Source organism: Pan paniscus, chromosome 8 (assembly GCF_029289425.2).
Source record: "Pan paniscus chromosome 8, NHGRI_mPanPan1-v2.0_pri, whole genome shotgun sequence".
NCBI classification, from domain to species: domain Eukaryota; kingdom Metazoa; phylum Chordata; class Mammalia; order Primates; family Hominidae; genus Pan; species Pan paniscus.
This window is the reverse complement of record NC_073257.2, coordinates 125350995-125370953: the sequence shown is the minus strand read 5'-3', so window position 1 is coordinate 125370953 and position 19959 is coordinate 125350995. Positions and strand designations below refer to the sequence as shown.

Below are 19959 nucleotides of genomic sequence, written 5' to 3'. Positions count from 1 at the left end.
GATTTTGTGTACCTGGACACAAAAGGTAAGTGCTCAACCGTCTATTTTCCATGTCCATCCAGCAAAGATTGACCAGGCTTTCTTGGAATGTCCAGGCAACCTTAGGAAAAAGGGTAATTTGTCTCTCATTTCTGGAAAAACAGGCTCAGTCCTTTTTCTGTGTGCAGCCATGGCTTTAGCGGTAAAGCTGTTAGGAAACTTCATTCCTATGTCTCCCTGGAGAAACTGTGATTTCTAGGTCACTATGACAATCCCCAAACATGCAGCTTTATTTTGGAACACAACAGTGCATACTCTTCATAGATTGCAAGGGTTTAATGATGACAAAAACCTGTTTATAGCACAGTCTATTTCCTTCATTTTCCTTGAAAATACCAAACTGGTTGTTACAGAGACCCAAGGCTGAAATATTCCAAAGCAACGTTTCACTCATCCTTCCTCCCAGATTCTTTTCTCTGCTGCAGTCAATTCCCCCTTTTTCCATTTGTAGAGACAAAAGGGAACATTCTATAACCACTGGCCTCTGTCCAGGAACACAGGAGAAAATGAAGCAAGGCAAACAACAGAGAAAAGTGAACAACAAAAGAACAAACTCAAACGAAACTGCTTAACAATCCTACAGTGCAGACCTGGCAGGTAAGTGCTTTGACTTCTTTTCCTCCTCTTCCTGAGGGTCTAGTTCAGGGTCTAGATTCTTTGAGTATAACCAGAGATTAGTAAAAGAACTCTGAAAACCCCCATATGGAAATTACTTGCCAATCTATATGTGTTCCGAATCTTTAAGGAATCCATCTGGTTTAACTTAGTAATTCTGCTTCTGAGACTCTATCCAACGTTAATAATATTTAGCTGGGGGTCCCCTGAAGTAGAGCCTGAGACAAAGGTTTGGTGCAAGCAGTTTCTTTGGGAGGTGATCCCAGGAAGCATGATGAGGGAATGGAGAATGTGGAAAGCAAGGATGAGAGGAAAGCCAATATATGGACACGCTAATGAGTTGGACACTGTGACTAGTTGGGGCTTCCATCTTTCTAGAACCACTTGACAGACTGTGTAGAACACACCTTACAGTTGTCACCCTGAGAAGCAAGGTAGCTGGAATGTTTACCCAGTAACTCCCACTCCCATTTGCTGAGGGTTGCTCAGGGACATTAACATGAGCACATTCAGGCTATTCCACATGTCCATAGACCAAGTATGCTTCAACCGACAGAGAACAAACTCAGACAGGTGACACAGGAAGCCAGCAGACTGCCCATGGACTGTCTGCAGGTGCCCCTCAGAAAGGTTGAGGGAAAACAGCTAGATGCTGACAGTATCTGCTCTAGGTAATAATCTCAACATAGAAAAAGAAAATAAGCATAACAAAATTTAAGCATTGCCTAATACAGCAAACAATTGGAGGCACTTTCATGTCTGCATTGGAAGCCAGGTTACATAAATTCTGGTATATCCACTTCATGACCTACTCTTCACTTTTATTTTGTTCAACAACATTTACTGTGTGCCAAGGTCTGTACTAGGTCCTCGTGTCACTATGATGAGTAAGAGCTGACCCCATCCTTGCCTTCAAGAGTATATGGTGTCATTTGTTAATGTGGAGTTTGAAAAGAAACATGGGCATATGCCTAGGTTGTACCACAATATCTTGGAATCAGGATTGTACATACAGTGTGACTGTAATCCTGTTTTTTAAAATGCATAGAAAAAAGACTGGAGGGAAATACATCAAATTGTTAATAGTGATTCTCTTTGGATCATGGGAGTTTCTTTGCTTCTTGCATTTCTATTTTTGCCAAATTTTCTATAATAAGAATATATTCTTCTCATAGAGGAGGAAATAATAAACTTTGTTTGAAAATAAGAGAAAAAGAAGACACCTGCCAAGTAGAAGGGAACTCAAAGCTGGCCCTTCTCACCTCCTCCCTATGCCCAACTTTTATGTGCATCTAACATTTCTGGTTCCCTGCTGAACTTGGAACCAGCATCTAATGCAAAGTAATTTGGGGCACTTCTTAGGCATGAGTGGGGCCTGGAGGTAGCAGGCATCTCATGATTAAATGTGAAATTCTTAGAGCACCACAAAGAGAACAAGAAATAACTATTCCTTTTATTTTTCTTAAATTAATTCACAGAAATATAAAGCCCACAGTCATGTCCTCCAGACTGGCTCTTCTGTCTGCTGATTAGCTTTGATACCATCTTCAATAGTTAGCCAGTGGCTCCAGTGTCAGCAAATTTCCTTCTTCTGTTAGAGACTCACCATTCCACCAGAGGAGGGACCTCTGCATTGGGGAATTTACTTGCCAATCATCTCTCAAGTAGATCCTGGAGACTTGGGGATGAAAGATGTTACCTAAATACAAAGTGTTCTCATCAAATGCTTTTATAATGTAAAATTAGCTAGGCTCAAAGGAGCAGGAAAATGACTACATTTAATGTAATTGTATTTATTGGCTTAGTTATAATTGGCAAAGTTCATCCTGAAATATTTTCCATGAAATTAAGAGAGTTAAATATCTTAGAAACCCTCTCCTTAGACTCCCCCATGCCCCTGGATTCTAAATTATTTCTGATAGATGGAAACATTTTAGTTCCTTTGCCTTTCATTAATCCAATATTTGATGATAGGCCCATACTTCAGGGTTGCCCAACTCCGGGGGACCCTGTTCACAGGGCTGTCCCATGGAATTGTGCAACACAGGGTTCTGTATGGATCCAAAAGTGACTTTTTAAAACAATTCTGTATGATGTTTCTCAATTTTTGATATGGCTATTGGAATTTAATTCTGATTAAATATGCTCAAGCTATAGGGTCATCTACAGTTGAGGATCATAGTGATCAACACTTCAAAGTGTGCTAGACATTACTAGTTGCTTGGGATATCAACAGGTATTTTGTAAAAGAAAAGATTCATGACGTCAGCCTTGGCAAATAATTTATGGCTAAGTCCTCAAAAGCAATTGCAACAAAACCAAAAATTGACAAGTGGGACCTAATTAAACTAAAGAGCTTCTGCACAGCAAAATAAACTATCAACAGAGTAAACAGACAACCCACAGAATGGGAGGGAACGTTCTCAAACTATGCATCCAACAAAGGTCTAACATCCAGAATCTATAAATAAACAATTCAACAAGCAAAAAATAATCCCATTAAAAAGTGGGCAAAGGACATAAACAGACTCTCCTCAAAAGAAGACACACAAGTGGGCAACAGACATTTGAAAAAATCCTCAGCATCACTGATCATCAGTGAAAGGCAAATCAAAACCACAATGGCATATACTGTCTCATACCCATCAGAATGGCTATTATTTAAAAGTCAAAAAATAACAGCTACTGGCAAGGCTTCGAAGAAAAGGGAACACTTACACACTGTGTGTGGGAATGTAAATTAGTTTAGCCGCTGTGGAAAGCAGTTTGGAGATTTCTCAAAGAACTCAGAACTACTATTTAACCCAGCATCCTATTACTGGGTTTATATCCAAAGGATAATACATTGTTCTATCAAAAAGACACTTGAACTTGAATGTTCATCGCAGTATTATTCACAATAGCAAAGACATGTAATTGACCCAGGTGCTGATCAACGGTGGACTAGATAAAGAAAATCTGGTACATACACACCACGAAATACTACACAACCATAAAAAAGAATGAAATCATGTCCTTTGCAGCAATATAGATGCAGCTGGAAGCCATTATTCTAAGCAAATTAATGCAGAAACAGAAAATCAAATACCACATGTTCTCACAAGTGGGAGCTAAACATTGGGTACACGTGGACATAAAGATGGGAACACAGACATTGGGGGTTACTAGAGGGTGAGGGTTGAAAAACTACATATTGGGTACTATGCCCAGTACCTGGGTGACAGGATCATTTGTACCTCAAACCTCAGCACCATGCAGTATACCTGTGTAACAAACCTGCACATGTATCCCCTGAAAAGTTGAAATTATAAAAAAGTAGACAAACTCCATAATTAAAATTAAAACTCAATTTAGGAGATAGTGATTGAGTCAAGTTAAGCAGCTCTTCCTATTGCAAGACTCTTTCTGGTCTTAAGCATGCCAATATCTTTAAGAATTTCCAAGGGGGAAGCAGAATATGCAATGTTCACACATTTTTGAACACAGAAGTGCCACCCTCACTGTCTTTGTTGTCCCTTGTCAGGATATCTTATAGAGCCAGCAGTCTGTGGTAAGTGCACACTACTGTGCTATTATTGAAGTACCTGAGGCATCCCATCTAGGCCAGTGGTTCTCAAACTTCAGCATGCATCAGTGCCACCTGGAGAACTTATTAAAACACAATTCCTGAGCCTATCCTGAGAGATTCTGATTCAGTAGGTCCAGGGTGGGGCCCCAAAATTTACTTATTTCTAATAAGTTCATAGGTGCTGCTGCTGCTGCTAGTGCAGAGACTATACTTTGAGAAGCAGGGGCGTAGTAGGATTTAGTGATTCCCCAGAAAGAATAATGACCTGGAGGGAAAGGAGTGGTTTTCTAGTCATAAGGCCTGTTCTTTTGGAATAATGAATGCACTATTTCCCCACCAAAGCATCATGGTGACAGGATACTTGATTTTTTAAAGGCCAGGGTTGAGGGCTTGAAGGAGAAGACGAGATCTGACCTGGGAGCACAATTAACTGGGTAGTGACAGAAGCTATGGTAGAAGCTGGGTAGTTACAGAAGCTATGGGAGTCTGTTTAGCACAGGAGTTGGGAGGACTAGCTTTGTTGTCAGGCAAATCATCTCTCAAGCTTCAATTTCCCCATCTGTCTTATGGGTATCATACCTGCTGTATTAGTCCATTCTTGCACTGCTATAAATAAATACATGAAACTGGGTAATTTATAAAGAAAAGAGGTTTAATTGGCTCATGGTTCCACAGGCTGTACAGGAGGCTGGGGAGGCCTCAGGAAACTTACAATCATGGCAGAAGGCAAAGGGGAAGCTGGCACGTCTTATATGGCTGGAGCAGGAGGAAGAGAGAAAACAAGGACATGCCACACACTTTTAAACAACCAGATCTCTTGAGAACTCACTCACGAACATGAGAAGAGTCCCAAGGGAGAAATCTGCCCCAATAATCCAATCACCTCCCACTAGTCCCCTTCTCTCACAATAGGGATTACAATTCAACATGAGATTTGGGTGGGGACACAAATCCAAACCATATCACCTGCTATGATTGTGGGAGGATCAATCAAATCAGCCAGCAGGTGGGAAGCACTTAGCACAGTGTTATGTGGCAGGCACTTAATAAATGCTCGCTGGAACTAAGGCAAGAATTAGGTACAGGAAGTGAGACATCAAGGCCAGACAACAAACCTGTTTTGCTGAGCATTTGGTCCAAGTGCTCTTAAAATACTTTTGTCTGGGATTGGTTTCTTTGTGCAGGACTGGGATTAGAACTAAGAGGCCCCTCCATGGGGAACTGCAGGCTCCAGGAGCCAGGCTGCCATCTCAGAAACCACCGGGTCTTTTGACTCTCCCAAAGCTATCTATAGCCCACAATGACACACAGTAGGTGCTCATTAAGTATCTGTTGAAGCATCAATGCACTTAACAGAGGGATGTGAACAACCTGACTCCCAGGAGCTACTGAACAGTAAAACACTGAGGTTTGCTTTAGTCAGACAAGCTTTGTCTTCTCCGAACAAACAAAAAAACAATAAAAATAAATCAGACAAGGCTTTGGTTCTGAAAGACACTGAACAAATACACTTGAGGTATCATCTCAAGAAAAATCAATGACTTTCCCATCCACCGGTGTACGTGCCTTCGGCATTGACTTGGAAACACTGAAACCCTCCTGGCCCAGTGCTCTCTTGAGTCCACAGGCTGAGAATACCAGTTCCAGCATTCCCAGCTGGCCAAGCCGATGAGAACTCATTTCCTTCTTGGAGTGCAGAGCCATCACTGCAGGTACTAACATGCCTTCGTGCTCTCTGCCTTCTGGCTAACAAAGCAAGCAGACAAAGAAAAGAGGAAGCAATGCAGGCAACCGTGGGGCTAGGAGTTTTGAAGAGTGGAGTTTGGGAACTATTACAGAGAGGTTAAGTGGAGGAGGCTGGCCTAGAACTAAGAAGATACTTGGCTGGGCCACGGAATCACCTGGGGACTATTAATTTATTTATTTGTGAGATAGGGTTTCGCTGTGTTGCCCAGGCTAGAGCGTAGTGATACGACCATAGCTCACTGCAGGCTGTAACTCCTGGGTTCAAATGATCCTCCCACTTCAGCTTCCCAAGTAGCTAGGACTATACAGTCCTGGGGCATTTTAAATAATGACAGTTTCCTAGGTCCTACCCAAGACCAGATTCTCCATCTTAAAATGCTCCTCAGGAGATTCTATGATGAAAAAAAAAATGCAGAAATCAAGTTCTGCTTAGACACCATTACTCTGAGTGACCTCCAACTTTTTGAAGCTTACCAAGGGGGTCTCAGGCTGGAGATAACTTCTCCCCAAGTGTTCCCCTGGGAGGACTTAGCTGACAATATTGAAAAGGAGAGTTTTTTTTTAAGAACATACAGAGGTGTCTAAAATAGTCGAACTCATGGAAGCAAAGAATAGAATTGTGGTTGCCAGGCACTAGGGGGAGAGAGGAAAAGAGTTGGTATTTAACAAGAATAAAATTTCAGTTATGCAAGATGAATAAGTTCTAAAGATATGCTCTACAACACTGTGCCTAGAGATAACAATACTATATTGTACACTTAAATATCTGTTAAGAATGTAGATCTCATGTAAAGCGTTTTACCACAATAAAATGTTTTAAAAATGAATGGAAGAATAAAAAAGAACATAGAGCATGGAAAAGAAGAGCTGGAAAGTTCTCAATGGTGTGTCTCATGGTTGCAGCCATGTGTCTGTAAATATATCTTGGAAAGAATTCATCCTCAGAAATAATTACACGGAATGACTAATATAGAAGAGAAATGTTTCATTATAACTGTTTAATAGAGCCTCAAAATTCCTCCTTTTGGTACTTTGGCTCCTAGGAAGAAAAAGTGGATGAGGAAGACCCTTTGGACATCGTCAAAAGAGGCATTGTTAGCAAATGAGGGGGGGCCAGTCCTGAAAGCCTGCGAGGCTGTGAACAACTCTCCCACCTGCTCTTCTCTGTCTGTCCTACTCCTCATGACAATGACTCTTATCCTGGAGGGCCTGCAATAGCGTTTGACACACATACCTCATTTAATTCTCACAAGAGTTCTATGAAACAGGCTAGGATTTGGCAAACCATTGTCAGCTACCTGTTTTTGTAAATATAGTTTTATTGGAACATAACCACCACAATTTATTTACATATTGTCTATAGCTGCTTTTACTCTACAATGGCAGAGTTGAGTAGTTGTGACAAAAGCTCTAGGCCCTGAAAAGTGCAAAATATTTATTTTACTATGTGGCCCTTTACAGCAAAGGTGTGTTGACCCCTCAGATAAATGGGACATTGCTCCCACTTTACATATGAGGCACAGAAAAGCTAAGCGCATTGACTAAGATCATTTGGGTTATAAATTATAGTGTCAGAGATGTCTCGGACCCAGAGACAACTGTTCCCTATGCTTTTCTCCTCCCTACCTTGTAGCGTCTCCTACTCTTTCATATTCATTTGTTCCTACTAAATGTGTCAGCCAAAAAGAACACATTCATTTGCACTGAACAAGACGTCTCAGGTTGACCATCACACAGAAGTCAACAGGAGGTTCTGGAGACTTGCAGAAAGTGATCATCCAGCATATCCTCTCCTCTCCTCTCCTAGCCCCTAAGGACTGATTCGTAGTCTGCCCAGAGTTTATAAGAGAGACAGTCATCCAACATGAATAGAGATGGCCTGAGCAGGCATAGGCTCTTTGAAATTCGGAGAGATCAGCTCAAAGATACACTGGGAAGAACCAGGTTGCCCCAAGCAAAAGGCAACAACTGCCCTTGGTTGAGCAAGATTCCTTGGGAAGCTTATTGGAGGCCCCACCTCTAAGGACAGGCCCACATTTGCCTTGTCTGCCATTCTTCCCTTACTGATGTATTCTGACCCTGTCTTGGCTTGATTTATCGTTGATGTTGCTCATGACCATGCTGCCTTCTTCCTGGGAGCTCCCATCTGGTCCTGGTTTCTGCTTCTCTTGCCTTAGCTCATACTCAAACCCTGTGGGTAACAGCCCACGTGCAACAGTGGTCTGCAGCTCCTGAGGGCTGTTGAAAAGATTGCTTCATTCAATGCCATAAAAATATCCAAGAATACAGCAATTGTTATAGAAATTATGGTAAATCTGCACAATGAAATACTATGCAGCCACTAAAACGGACATCAATTCAGATTTCTAAATGACACAATGTAGCAGAGAGGGCCAGGTTCATGGGTGTGGGTCCTACACAGTCATACAGGGCTCCACACTTACAAGGGCCCTACACTTGGTTTAATGTTCCATGGCTGCCACCTTGAAATTCTTAATAGTTTTATAACAAGAGCCCTCCACATTTACATTTCACATTGAGCCTATAAATTGTTAGCTAGTCCTGAGCAGAGATGACTCTGAGTGCCCATTTTCTCCTGCCTTTTAGTAATAGAACCTCCTCCATTTGCTTCATACATACACCCTGACTAGTGTTTCCACGCTGGAATTCCTTCCCAGTATTTCTTGAGAATTTTTTATGTTTCTCCAAATCTCAAAAGAAAAATCAGTCAAGAAATTGGGAAAAAGTATTGTAATTATCCTGCAGGAATCAAGGCTTAATGATCAACATAAAGACATCACTGGTTTGAATCCGTCAATGTCAAATGAAAAGCAAGAGCAGGAAAGGCTGGCAGGTGGAAGAGCATATAGCACATAGGAGAGCACATAGGTCAAGAGCTGATCAGTCAATCTTGCTTGTAGCCATTGTCCTGTTCTAAGTGTGTGTTCTTGGCCCTGACTGACGCTAATGGCAAGTCATTCTTGGAAATAAAATAAACAGTATTAGGTTTATATGTATGTATACTTTATTCAAATTGTGCTAGTGATGCTCTAGGAAATAACAAATTTGGGAAGCAAAATACGCCCTTAATTGGCAATTTCAATGTGTGATTCTGTGTAGTGCTTTAACCTTGCTAGGAGATCTGAATGTCACATTCTTTGAATATTACCCAAAAATGTTCACTGGTATTTTCTAATGTTTGATTTTTTTTTATCTCAGGCTATAGTTGTTTATAAATTTGCTAAATGTAATATTTCTTATTTATTAAACCAATTTCTTTTAGATATCCACAGTAATGACTAAAGAGTATAAAAATTGCTGGAAGTCTTTTATTTTCTTCTTGTTACTTAGTTTTCATTTTGTAATTATAAACTTAACTCTGCGATCCAGCTAGACATGGAAGAGGATAAGGAAAATATGGAACCCAAAGGACTGTGCAAAGATTATAGGATGCTGTGAGCAAATGGGGTGGAAGCATGCTTTCCTGAGCTATAGAAGGAATGGTCTGGTGGTTCAGATAAAACAATCAAATTTATTAGAGTTGTCCACAGTCAGCAGCTGTGATCTTCTTGCTGGTCTTACCATTCCTGGACCCAGAGCGTTCCAGGGCTTCCACAATACTCATGCCATCTTTCACCTTGCCAAAGACCACATGCTGTCATCCATCCTCTGTCTTGGCAGTACAGATGAAAAACTGGGAACCATTTGTGGTGGGTCCAGCATTTGCCGTGGACAAGACACCAGGAGTTGTATGCTTAGGATGAAGTTCTCATCATCAAATTCCTTGCTGTAGAGGGACTTGCCACCAGTGCCATTATGGTGTGTGAAGTCACCACCCTGACACACACCCCGGAATAATTCTGTAAAAGCAGGGACCTTTATCACCAAATACTTTCTCTCCAGTGTTCAGAGCACAAAAATTTTCTTCCATCTTTAGAACTTTGTCTGCAAATAGCTTGAAGGAGAGAGATGCAGCCCAAGGACTCACTATCAATGGCAATGTTGAAGAACACAGTGGGGTTGGCCATGGCTGGTGGCAGGGAGCTCTGGGCAGCAGCGATGTCTGCAAATGGAAGTCTTTTCAGAATAACACGAGTTTACCTTTGTAACAAACCTATACATGTATCCCTGAACCTAAAATAAAAGTTTTTTTTTTTTTTAAAAAGGATAACTTATTATTTCAGAAATTTCTAAGAATTCCCAGGAATTCCAACTTTTCATTTGTATATCCTGATGAATATCCATTGGGTATTTGGAAATGCCAATTTCTGACATATGATTGCTTAGCTAGAGACTGCATTTCCAGCCTCCTTTGCAGGTAACTATAGCCAGGTTCTAAGTTTTGGCCAATGAGATGTGAGCAGAAGTGAAATGTGTGCCTTCTGGATTTTATTTTTATGAGAAATTTGCCTGTCTTCTATTCTTTTTCCCTCTTCTCTCTGGCCTGGAAATGATGAAAAGTACAGGACTCACTGGGACCAAAATTCAGAAATTACATGTTAAGGAAGAGAGGGCTGCTCCTCTAGCCTGTTCTCCTTATGACCTTGTGGAACGGAATTGCCTACCTGCCCTGGACTATCCTAAGATTGTCGTATGGAGAGAAATACATTCTATTTTATTTAAACCTCTGTGTTTTGTGGCCTCTTTGTTACAGCAGCTTAGCCTATACTAACACAGATGGGAACATACTATCCTAAAATGCTACTTGACAAAGCATACACGATTTCATATCCAGTAGAGCATCAGTCACTGAAAAAAAAAAAAAACACAAAGAAAATGTCTAGGAGAAAATATGTCAAAGTACAGCAAAAGGTAAGGGAGAAGCCAAGTCGGACGCTGTTCCAGAAAGAAACTAAATGCTATTACCTACATAACCAAGAAGTAAACTGAGCACTGCTTATGTTCTGGGCAAAGGGCTAGAACAGGGAGTAATAATGACATTTTCCTATTGGTATGGAGTTTATAGTGAAACTGGAAAGGAAGATGTTTGTAAAACTTACTAGTATGGATGACATAAATAATTTATTCTCCTTTCAGTAGGCCTTTCTCCAGGGACTGGAATATTGGTGAGGTTTGGGGTTTAGGATAATTTCACCTCCTTCAAGGATTGATAATTTCCAGCACACCTAGTAGAAGCTGGTGGTTTCAGCAGGGGGGGATCCACCCCTTCAGCAAGTTTGTCAAGAGGAACAACAGGCAGAAGCAGCCCATGGGCTCCCATTTCACCGTCCTGCCTCTCCTCTTCAGAAACCTCAATCCAGCTTCCCTAGCCCTGGGAAAAGAAAACTGGAAAATATCCCAACCCCGTTAAACTCTTTGTGTCAAGGGAGCCCTTCTTATCTGAGAACACCTGGCTAGCTGTTAGGTTGCCATCTTGGGAAAATTGATAGCGTCTATTTTGTTATGGTTTGGGAGAAAAGCAAAGAAAGCTGAACAAACATATGAGTGGAAATTTGGCACTCATTTTACACAGTAGCTTTCATTTTTGTAGACTTTTTAAAAAGTGAGAAACTCTAGTGTTTTGTTTAGCAGAAGTCATTAAGTATCCTGCAAGAGCTGGTTTGAGTCAGCAAGAGGTGGTAAATTTGCTGTTGAGTAATGCTCCATGTATACCGAAGACTTTATCCATCTATTTGTCCATCTACCTGCCTGGCTAACACAGCCAGTTCTGCCCACCCCTGCAGGGCATTTCTGTCCACATACCTGTCAGACTCCATTTTTCACCAGAGGCTTCATTACACAAAATAGAGGATGAGTGTTCTTAGAGGCACTTTAAACAGCTGAAAATAATGAAGGAGAAGTCCATGCAATTAACCAAGCCCTTGGCAGGAGGATTTGATTAGTCAAGGAACTAATTAAGTGCCCCAGGCTCCGATGCCTTATATTTGCCACATTATCAGGTCACAATAAAGAATGTCCCAAACCTGTGCATCTCAGAGGACAGGAGTGAAACAAGTGTTGTGTTGCTGAATTCCTTTCCTTCTCCTTCTCCTTCTCCATAAAGAAGACCCAATCTTGCAAAGCAGAGCCTGCAGTTTTTTACCCATGATTTATTCTTCCCTTCTTCCTTACTAACAGAAGCAAGATTTTACTCAGATTGAGAATGTGCCCAGACAAGAGAATATATTTCCTAATATCCCTCAAAATTAGAAGTGGCCAATGAAATGTTGGTGGAGGTCAATGGAGCCTTCTAGAAAGGCTGTCTTTCTCCCCATTCTCCTTCTTCCTACCTAAAACATGGATGTAATCAATGGAGTTCCAGTAGTTATCTTGTTACCGTCAGGCAATCTTGGGGTTGGAATTCATGAGTTTAAGACCAAAGAGCAGAAAGATAAAAGAAGGCTGGGTCCCTGATGGATGTGAAGATGCCATACTACCATAGATTCTTAACCTCCAGACACTGTTATATGGTAGAAAAATAAACCTCTAATTATTTATTGCAACTGTTAATTCAGATGTCTGTTACTAGCACCAAGTTTAATTTTAACAGATACAACATACACTTAATTTCCTCCTCTCCCACAAGTCCTTCCAAAAGCCCCTAAAAATTCAATTATGGACTGAAGCAGTCATTGATCCACAAACATTTACTTAACTGCCACTAAAGGCCCAGCTCTGTGATTCACATGGGGCATAGGAAAGATGAATACACATGATCCCTGACCCTGGGTGCACATTTCCCAATTAGAATGACTTGCTGTCACTCACTGAAGTTTGAGTTTCTTCTAAAGCTGGCTCCCCAAAGAGGAATTGTGTAAGTGGCTAGAGAGAGAACCTGCCTGTCCACCTTGGTCTCTCCCACGGTCCCCGGCACAATGCCTCCCCCCTTAGGTGCTCAATGTCTATGGGAAGGGGTATATAAAAGCTGAGCCTTCAGCCCAGCTCAGCTTGTTTAAGCAGCTGCCAACATCTGACAGTCACTACATAGTCACCTAGCCCCAACTTCGTAGTCACTGATGGTCTCCAGTCATACACTTCAGAGTTCAGCCTCCCCGTTCCACCCTCCCAACCGTCTCCAGATAAGACACAGAGGAAGACGTGGCTTCTCTCAGTTCTGACCTTCTGTCCATCCGGGCCTTGCTTCAGGCATGGCCACATCAGCTTAGTCAGACCCCAGCACCCTCAGGCAGTGAGCACGTTCAGTGTCCCATGGCTTGGCTACAGGTATTTAGGCTGGAAAAAAATCACCCTGAGGCCAGGCTCAGTGGCTCATGTCTGTAATCCCAGCACTTTGGGAGGCTGAGGAGGGCAGATTGCTTCAGCCCAGGAGTTTGAGACCAGCCTGGGCAACATGGTGAAACTCTGTCTTTACAAAAAATGCAAAAATTAGCCAGGCTTAGTAGCAGGCACCTGCAGTCCCAGCTACTCAGGAGGCTGAGGTGGGGGGATTGTTTGAGCCTGGGAGGTTGAGGCTGCAGTGAGCTGAGATCGTGCCATTACACTCCAGCCTGGGTGACAGAGTGAGACCGTGTCTTATTAAACAACAACAACAAAACTCACCTGAATTGCCCAGGCTGTGGCCCATTCTATCAAATAGCCTAGAGTGGGGCTAATCTCCAAAGGTCCAAGTTTTCATCAGAGAGGAGAGGAGCCACTGGTCCTCTCATGGCAGTGCCTCTCATGGCACATCCCTGAGGGTCACTTTTAGCAGTGGAATTGTGGGCCAAATATGCCATTTGTCTCCCTCAGGCTCTCCACTGTGCCAGTCCCCAAGCCAGTCATGACCAAGGTGGGCTGTCTGTCAGATTCTTACTCCAGCCAGCTGGCAAGGAGGGTACCCATTCTGCTGTCCCAGCCCAGGATACGCTGGAGGGCAGCATGGGTTTAAATGCCAGCTCTATCCCTTTCCACCTCTCGGGCTTTGGTCAAATTACATAATCATGTTAAGCGTCAGTTTTCCTGCCTGTAAAATGGGTATATGAGATATCACTTTTATGGAGTTGTTGTAAGGATTAAAGGAGTCAATATGTAAATGGTAACTGTCATCATCCGTGTTATTAAAGCCTGGCATCACCTGTTGTTAAAACTGTCTCAGAAACTGGTGAATATTAAACCTACTGAAAGCTCTGATTTTGATAAAGAATCCCAGCTGGATTTGGGGAGAGGGGTAATTTTGATAGTGACCTTTTTCACATATTTTCCCAAACTCTCTATTTTATGTCCCATTTTTCTGTCTAGTGATATTATTTGTCTGTTAGATCACAAGGAAACAACAAAATTCCAATCCAAACTCTCATTCTAACACCTTTTCTTGGAAGCATCTTTATCTCTTACCATCCAACTGGGTCAACTTGCTGATGTTTTTTCTCTCCTGAAGTTTACAGTAGAAGCTCAAGTTACCTGCCCCTTTTCTCTCCAGGACGTTCCCATCCACACACATGTGTGAGGTGTGAGGAGACAGGCAGAAACACAAAGATGCATGTGGGAATAAATGTGTAAATGTATTTAGACTTTATTTGGGGGGAACTGGGCTTTCAGCACTATCCAAGTTCAACAGAAATGGCTGTGCAGACCAAACAGTGGTTAGTCATTGACACCAAAAACCGCTTGCAGCCCAAATTAGACACAACAAATCTGGGAAAGAATTTTTTAAAATCCAAATCTTGCAAACTACTCCTCACCCCAGAATACTTTAGGTGTCAGAGGAAAGGAAATATGTATTCCAGGAGGAGGTGGGTGGGGGCAGAGAGAACCCCTCGGGCTCTAGCAGGTGAAAAAATGCATTTGCTTTATTTGGGACAGAAAAGTTGGGAGGGCTTGTGAGTCAGGGCCCTCAGTCTTGCCTCCTCTCTATCCCCACTATGAAAAGTTGTCACAGCTGAGGGTTTGGACACCCTTATACCAATGCTATGGATAACAAAGTGGAAAAACTCAGGGATTGTCTATGAGCCCAGCCAAGGCTGAGCGTGCAGAGACCTGCAAGAACGGGATAGGAACATCCGGAAGTGGAGTGGGCAGTCTAAGACCAAAGGCCTTTGGGACTGTGGTGGACCAGAGACTGCAGGCCCAGCAGGAGAAGATTCAACCTCCCCCAACCCCCTACCACTTAGGGGGCTCTATCTATGCAACCCAGGCTGGTGGTTCCTATGAGAAATGTCGGCCTGTGTGGCCAGATCTTCAGATGTTTTAAGAAATGCTATAAAGCCCCTGATTCAAAAAATGTTGGAAACTGATTCAACACACTGTACAACAGTGTGTACAGGCTGAAGCAAACAAATCTGTTGGCTGGATCCGGCTTGCGGGGCAGCCTGCTTCTAAATTGTGGGTAGGGGCAGACTTTTATCTTACCTCTGAAGCTGGGAGTTTCAGGGGGTAGGTTGAGAGCTGACACGTATACACATTAACTCTTCTGCCTAGGTCTTCCTACTGCTAAATTAATCTAGCCTAAGAACTCCTTTACAGCACTGAGAAAAGCACAGCTCAAAAATCAAAGTACAAACCCAGAGAAAAACCTTCCAGGTAGCAACCTCAAAGATTGAGCTTTACTTTTATTTTTTATGTATTTTGTAATGCCCCAGAACGGTTGGTCTTGTTAAAATCAAGTTGTATAATAGTCACCAACCCTTCTGTATCTCCTGACCCCACAGGACAGGCTTGGAAAGGGCAGGAGAAATGAGGGTGGTATGTGATACACCCAGAAGGCTGAGGGGGCCCGGTCAGGAGCCAAATTTACTTCTCTCCTCCCCCAGCTCTTAGTTTGAGTCCTGTATCCCCAAGCCACCTCGAGAATTTGGACCATCCAGACAATGGCTCGGCTGGACTCTTTGAAGAGCAAGGTTTGGAGGGAAAGGCAATGTGTGTGGGCGGGAAGAGTGAGGTCAGAGGCTGCCCCACTGGCAAGGTTAAGGGGAACCCCTGCCCCCAGCGGAAGGCACGATGGCACCTCTAAGTTCTTCACATTGACCAAACATGGACTGTCCATGGGAACAGATGTAAAGGCCAAGGTGCTTTGAGGTGAGGACCAGCGCCAGAAGATACACACTGCACACAAATCTCCAATTCCCGGCAAGTGATATAGCAGCACAACCAGGACTTCTAAAGATTGGCATCCTTCTCCTCTTCCCTGCACAGTCTACCTTCACCGTCGCAGCATTCCGGGGAAAGGGAAGAAGAGGAAGGCAAAAAAGCAACAGAACGATAAGACAAAAGGCCAGGTACAGCTCTCAAGCCTGTGATTAAGCCCTCAAGGGCTGGCTGCTAATCACCACGGGGGGAGAAGTTCTCTCACCCACACCCGCCTTGCTTTTCTGTGCAGACACAAACGTCCCTCTCTCCCCAGAAGCACGCTCCAACCTTTCACTTTGTTCCCTAGAGCTCAGACACTGGGGCTGCTCCGAAAGATCTAGGAGCTTGCAAAGCACTGTGGGTACTGGCATGCAAATGAGGAGCACAACCAAGCGTGTCCCACATTGCTTCAGAGGACCTGAATTTTTTATGGCTTGTATGTGCTTTTTGATGTTTTCATTGTCTCCCAGCATAACTGATAAGCATTCCGATTCTGACAACTAGAAGTTGTATTTTTTTGGGTTTTTTCTTTTTTCTTTTCCTGGAGCTGGTCTTCTCTGCCTTTTTTTTTTTTTTTTTTTAAAGTTCCAAGGAAAAAACCCAAAAAACAAAAAACAAAAAAATCTACCATAACAAACTGAGGTTACCTTAAGAAGTGAAATATTTTAAGCAATTCAACCGCAGATGCAACCAGGAAACGAAAACATGTTGATTCTCTTAAATTCCTTGGAGTAAAACAACCAGCATGCCCACCTCACTTGAAGGGACAATTTCCAAAAGAAGGACTAAGGGGGAGATGGAGATTTTTTTTTTATTATTAATTCGATGGTGGTTTGTGGTGAAGAGCCTATTTCTATTAGGAACTATGCCTTTCCCATCTGTTTGCACTTGCTCTTAATTAGCTTGGGGACGCTCCTTTGGAAAAAGTGAGAGCCTTATTGGACCCGTCCTCTGTACACATGCTCCAAGGACTAAGTCAGTGAACTTTTAAGGGAACCATTTTTATTTTACAGCTATTTGCCCTTCAAGGATTCAGAATGCATCACCCATGCCAAATACCTCAGGTTCAGTGGTATTTCTGGTTTGGCTGCAGGGAGGAATTGCTGGACAAATCACAGGAAAGTCATTCCTGAGAGAATCCCGCCAATGTCTGCCCTCCCAGCCCTCTCCCTCTGGTGGCTAAGATCATTCGGATAACAGGCCGGAGTGAAGAGGGCCTGTCTGGACCTGGACTCAGGACCTTCCAAGCATTCCCATTTCATTCCAGCCTTAACTGCACAAAAACAGTGCAAATCATGTAAACGTGAACACAACCACAATATCTATAAAAATCCTAATAAACCTTGCATTTTTCTCACCATTCTTCTCATCCCAGGTCTTGCAACACATCATTCCAGCCTCCGTGTCCCTACTTGATCCAAGCCCAGCATCATTCCTTCCCTTCAGCACCATTCCTTTGCCTCCATTGGCCTCAGACCACTCATCAAATAAAGGACAGACTCCCAGCTCCTCAGCGTCCCCACTCTCCACACTGCATGGCCTGGACAATGGAAACCCAGTTGCTCTTTCACACCTTTCCTTGAAACTTCCTCTTCCCACCTCCCTCCACCACTGCTGAAATTTTCCTATAGCCTGGTGGTGCCTCCAGGTTCTGAAGCCAGAGCTGCTGAGTGGTGTCATCAAGGTCAGAACTGCTCTTCTGATAATTTCTCTCTCCATCCCCAGCTCCTAGCAGCTTGCCTGGCACACAGTCAATGTTGCAAGGCATTTCTGAATGAAAGAATGTGGCACTTCATTGTTTGCTAAACAGTTGCAGACACTTTGCATCTGCACCAGAGGCCTAAGAGGTATTATCATTTCCACTTCCCAGATGGTAAAATTGAGGCTCTGAGAGTGTAAAAGACTTGTCCAAAGTCCCCAGCTATTAAGTAGCAACCTCAGCCCAGTGATCTCCCAGTGACGTGCTGCTTCCCCAGCAGAGATAACTCCTAGCCCTTTTCCATTTTCAAACCACTTCCACAAACAATGTTTCTGTGACCTCCACAAAGACCCCATAAGATAGATATTAATAGTAACCCTGTTTTACAAATGCAGGATCAAGCAGCAGAAATCTCTGCATTCCATTGCAGTTCTGTTCTTTTTTTCCAGAACGTTCCTTGGGAGACCACAGCTGCAGTGATTGAAGAGGAGTCTGATTCTCCCGTAGCATAAACTACTGGGGATGGGAGAGGGGTCAGTTAGGAACTTGAAGTAGCCATATTACCCTTTACAATGACAAAAGTCTTAAGCTGGGCAAGGTGGCTCACATCTGTAATCCCAGCACTTTGGGAGGCCAAGGTGGGTGGATCACTTGAGCTCAGGAGTTCGAGGCCTCCCTGGGCAACATAGTGAAACCCTGTCTCTACCAAAAATACACACACAAAAAAAATTAGCCGGGTGTGGTGGTGTGCACCTGTAGTCTCAGCTACTTGCGGGGCTGAGCTGGGAGGACTGCTTGAGCCCTGGAGGTCAAGGCTGCAGTAAGCTGTGTTACTGTCACTGCACTCCAGCCTGGAACACAGAGTAAAACCCTGTTCCAAAAGAAAAAAGTCTCTAGTCTCTAGGGGTTTAATTCACCAAACCACTCTCAAGACCACAGGAATTTAAGATCTTTCTAAATATACCCAAATGAGTCTCCGGAAGTATAGTAGGTAGTCAGAATCCAGCTCCCTAAAGCACATAAATACAGTTGAAATAGCAGTAAAATATTTCCACCCATCTTTTTATTAAAGATTGAATGTGCTGTAAAGAGAAATGTTGGCAGCTACCTTCTTAATAATGCTATTTATACTTAACGCATTGGGGTATAAATGGAAGCACAGCAGGCTCACGTACCAGATCTTGGTTTATTTGCTTTAAACCTCAGAGCCAGACAGTCCTGATTTCATACTGACAACAAAAATAAAGAGGGCGCAAGTGTTCTCATCTCCCCTTTGGTTCCCAGATCTGGTGCCCTTTGACATATTCAGTTTTCTCCCAAATGGAGGCATCTGAGAGGTCTCCTGTTGGAGGAGAGGGACATCAAATAAGCTCAGCTTTCCAAATCGTATCAAGGAAGAGCATTTCTTGAAGAAGTCTTTGGTGGTGGCTGTAGTAGGGCTCTAGAAAACTCAACTGGACAAATTAGGGTGGACACAAAAAGAAACGATACTCCTAACTTCACATAAAAGTTGTCCAAACTTCCCCCTCTGAACCCCTCCCCAGCCCCTCACATTGTTTAGATTTTAGGCTCTTGAAGAACATGTATTTCTTTTGACATCTAATAATGTCTGTTGACATGCAACATCTCTGCTAGGGCTTTTTTTTTTTTAATTAAATGATGTAAGTTCTGTAACTGATACCAGTTGTCATCAAACATCATAAAAGCTAATCATGCCTCAAGTCATCAATATTTATTGTCCCTGGTCAGGGAGAGGCTGTTTTCAGTTTGGGGCAGATGGGTTTAATTTTTAAGTGGAATAGTTAAAGCAGATGCACCTAATATAAAATATCAGACCAGTGAGGATCTGCCAACATGGTACAATTGAGATGTTCAGGCAGCTGAAAAGAAGATGTAGAAAGAGAAGGAGAGAAGAGGTTCACAGAGAAGAGAAGTATAGAAGGAAAAAGGTGAGAAAAGGAGTACATGCTTATCGAATGTGTAGCATCCACATAGAATAAAATGTTTCCCTGTTGAAAGCTATCAAAATGGCTTGAGTAGATGGAGAAACACCATTTTTCTAGCAGACTGAGCATGGTTTTAAAAAAAAAGTGAGATAGAGGAGGCAGAAGAGAGTGAAAGCAGCATGAAAGAAAATGTGAAAGAGGCCAGGCGCAGTGGCTCACGTCTATAATCCCAGCACTTTGGGAGGCTGAGGCGGGTGGATCACTTGAGGTCAGGAGTTCAAGCCAGTCTGGCCAACATGGTGAAACCTGCTCTCTACTAAAAATACAAAAACTAGCTGGGT

General features: G+C 42.9%; 1 long non-coding RNA gene across 1 annotated transcript; it reads left to right on the top strand.

The window, feature by feature from the left end:
* The first annotated feature begins 278 nt into the window (after positions 1 to 278).
* LOC134731151 (uncharacterized) lies at positions 279 to 10133 on the top strand. The gene is made up of 2 exons (XR_010113282.1): positions 279 to 636; positions 2133 to 10133. It is a non-coding gene; the product is annotated as an uncharacterized LOC134731151 (long non-coding RNA).
* Positions 10134 to 19959: the final 9826 nt, after the last annotated feature.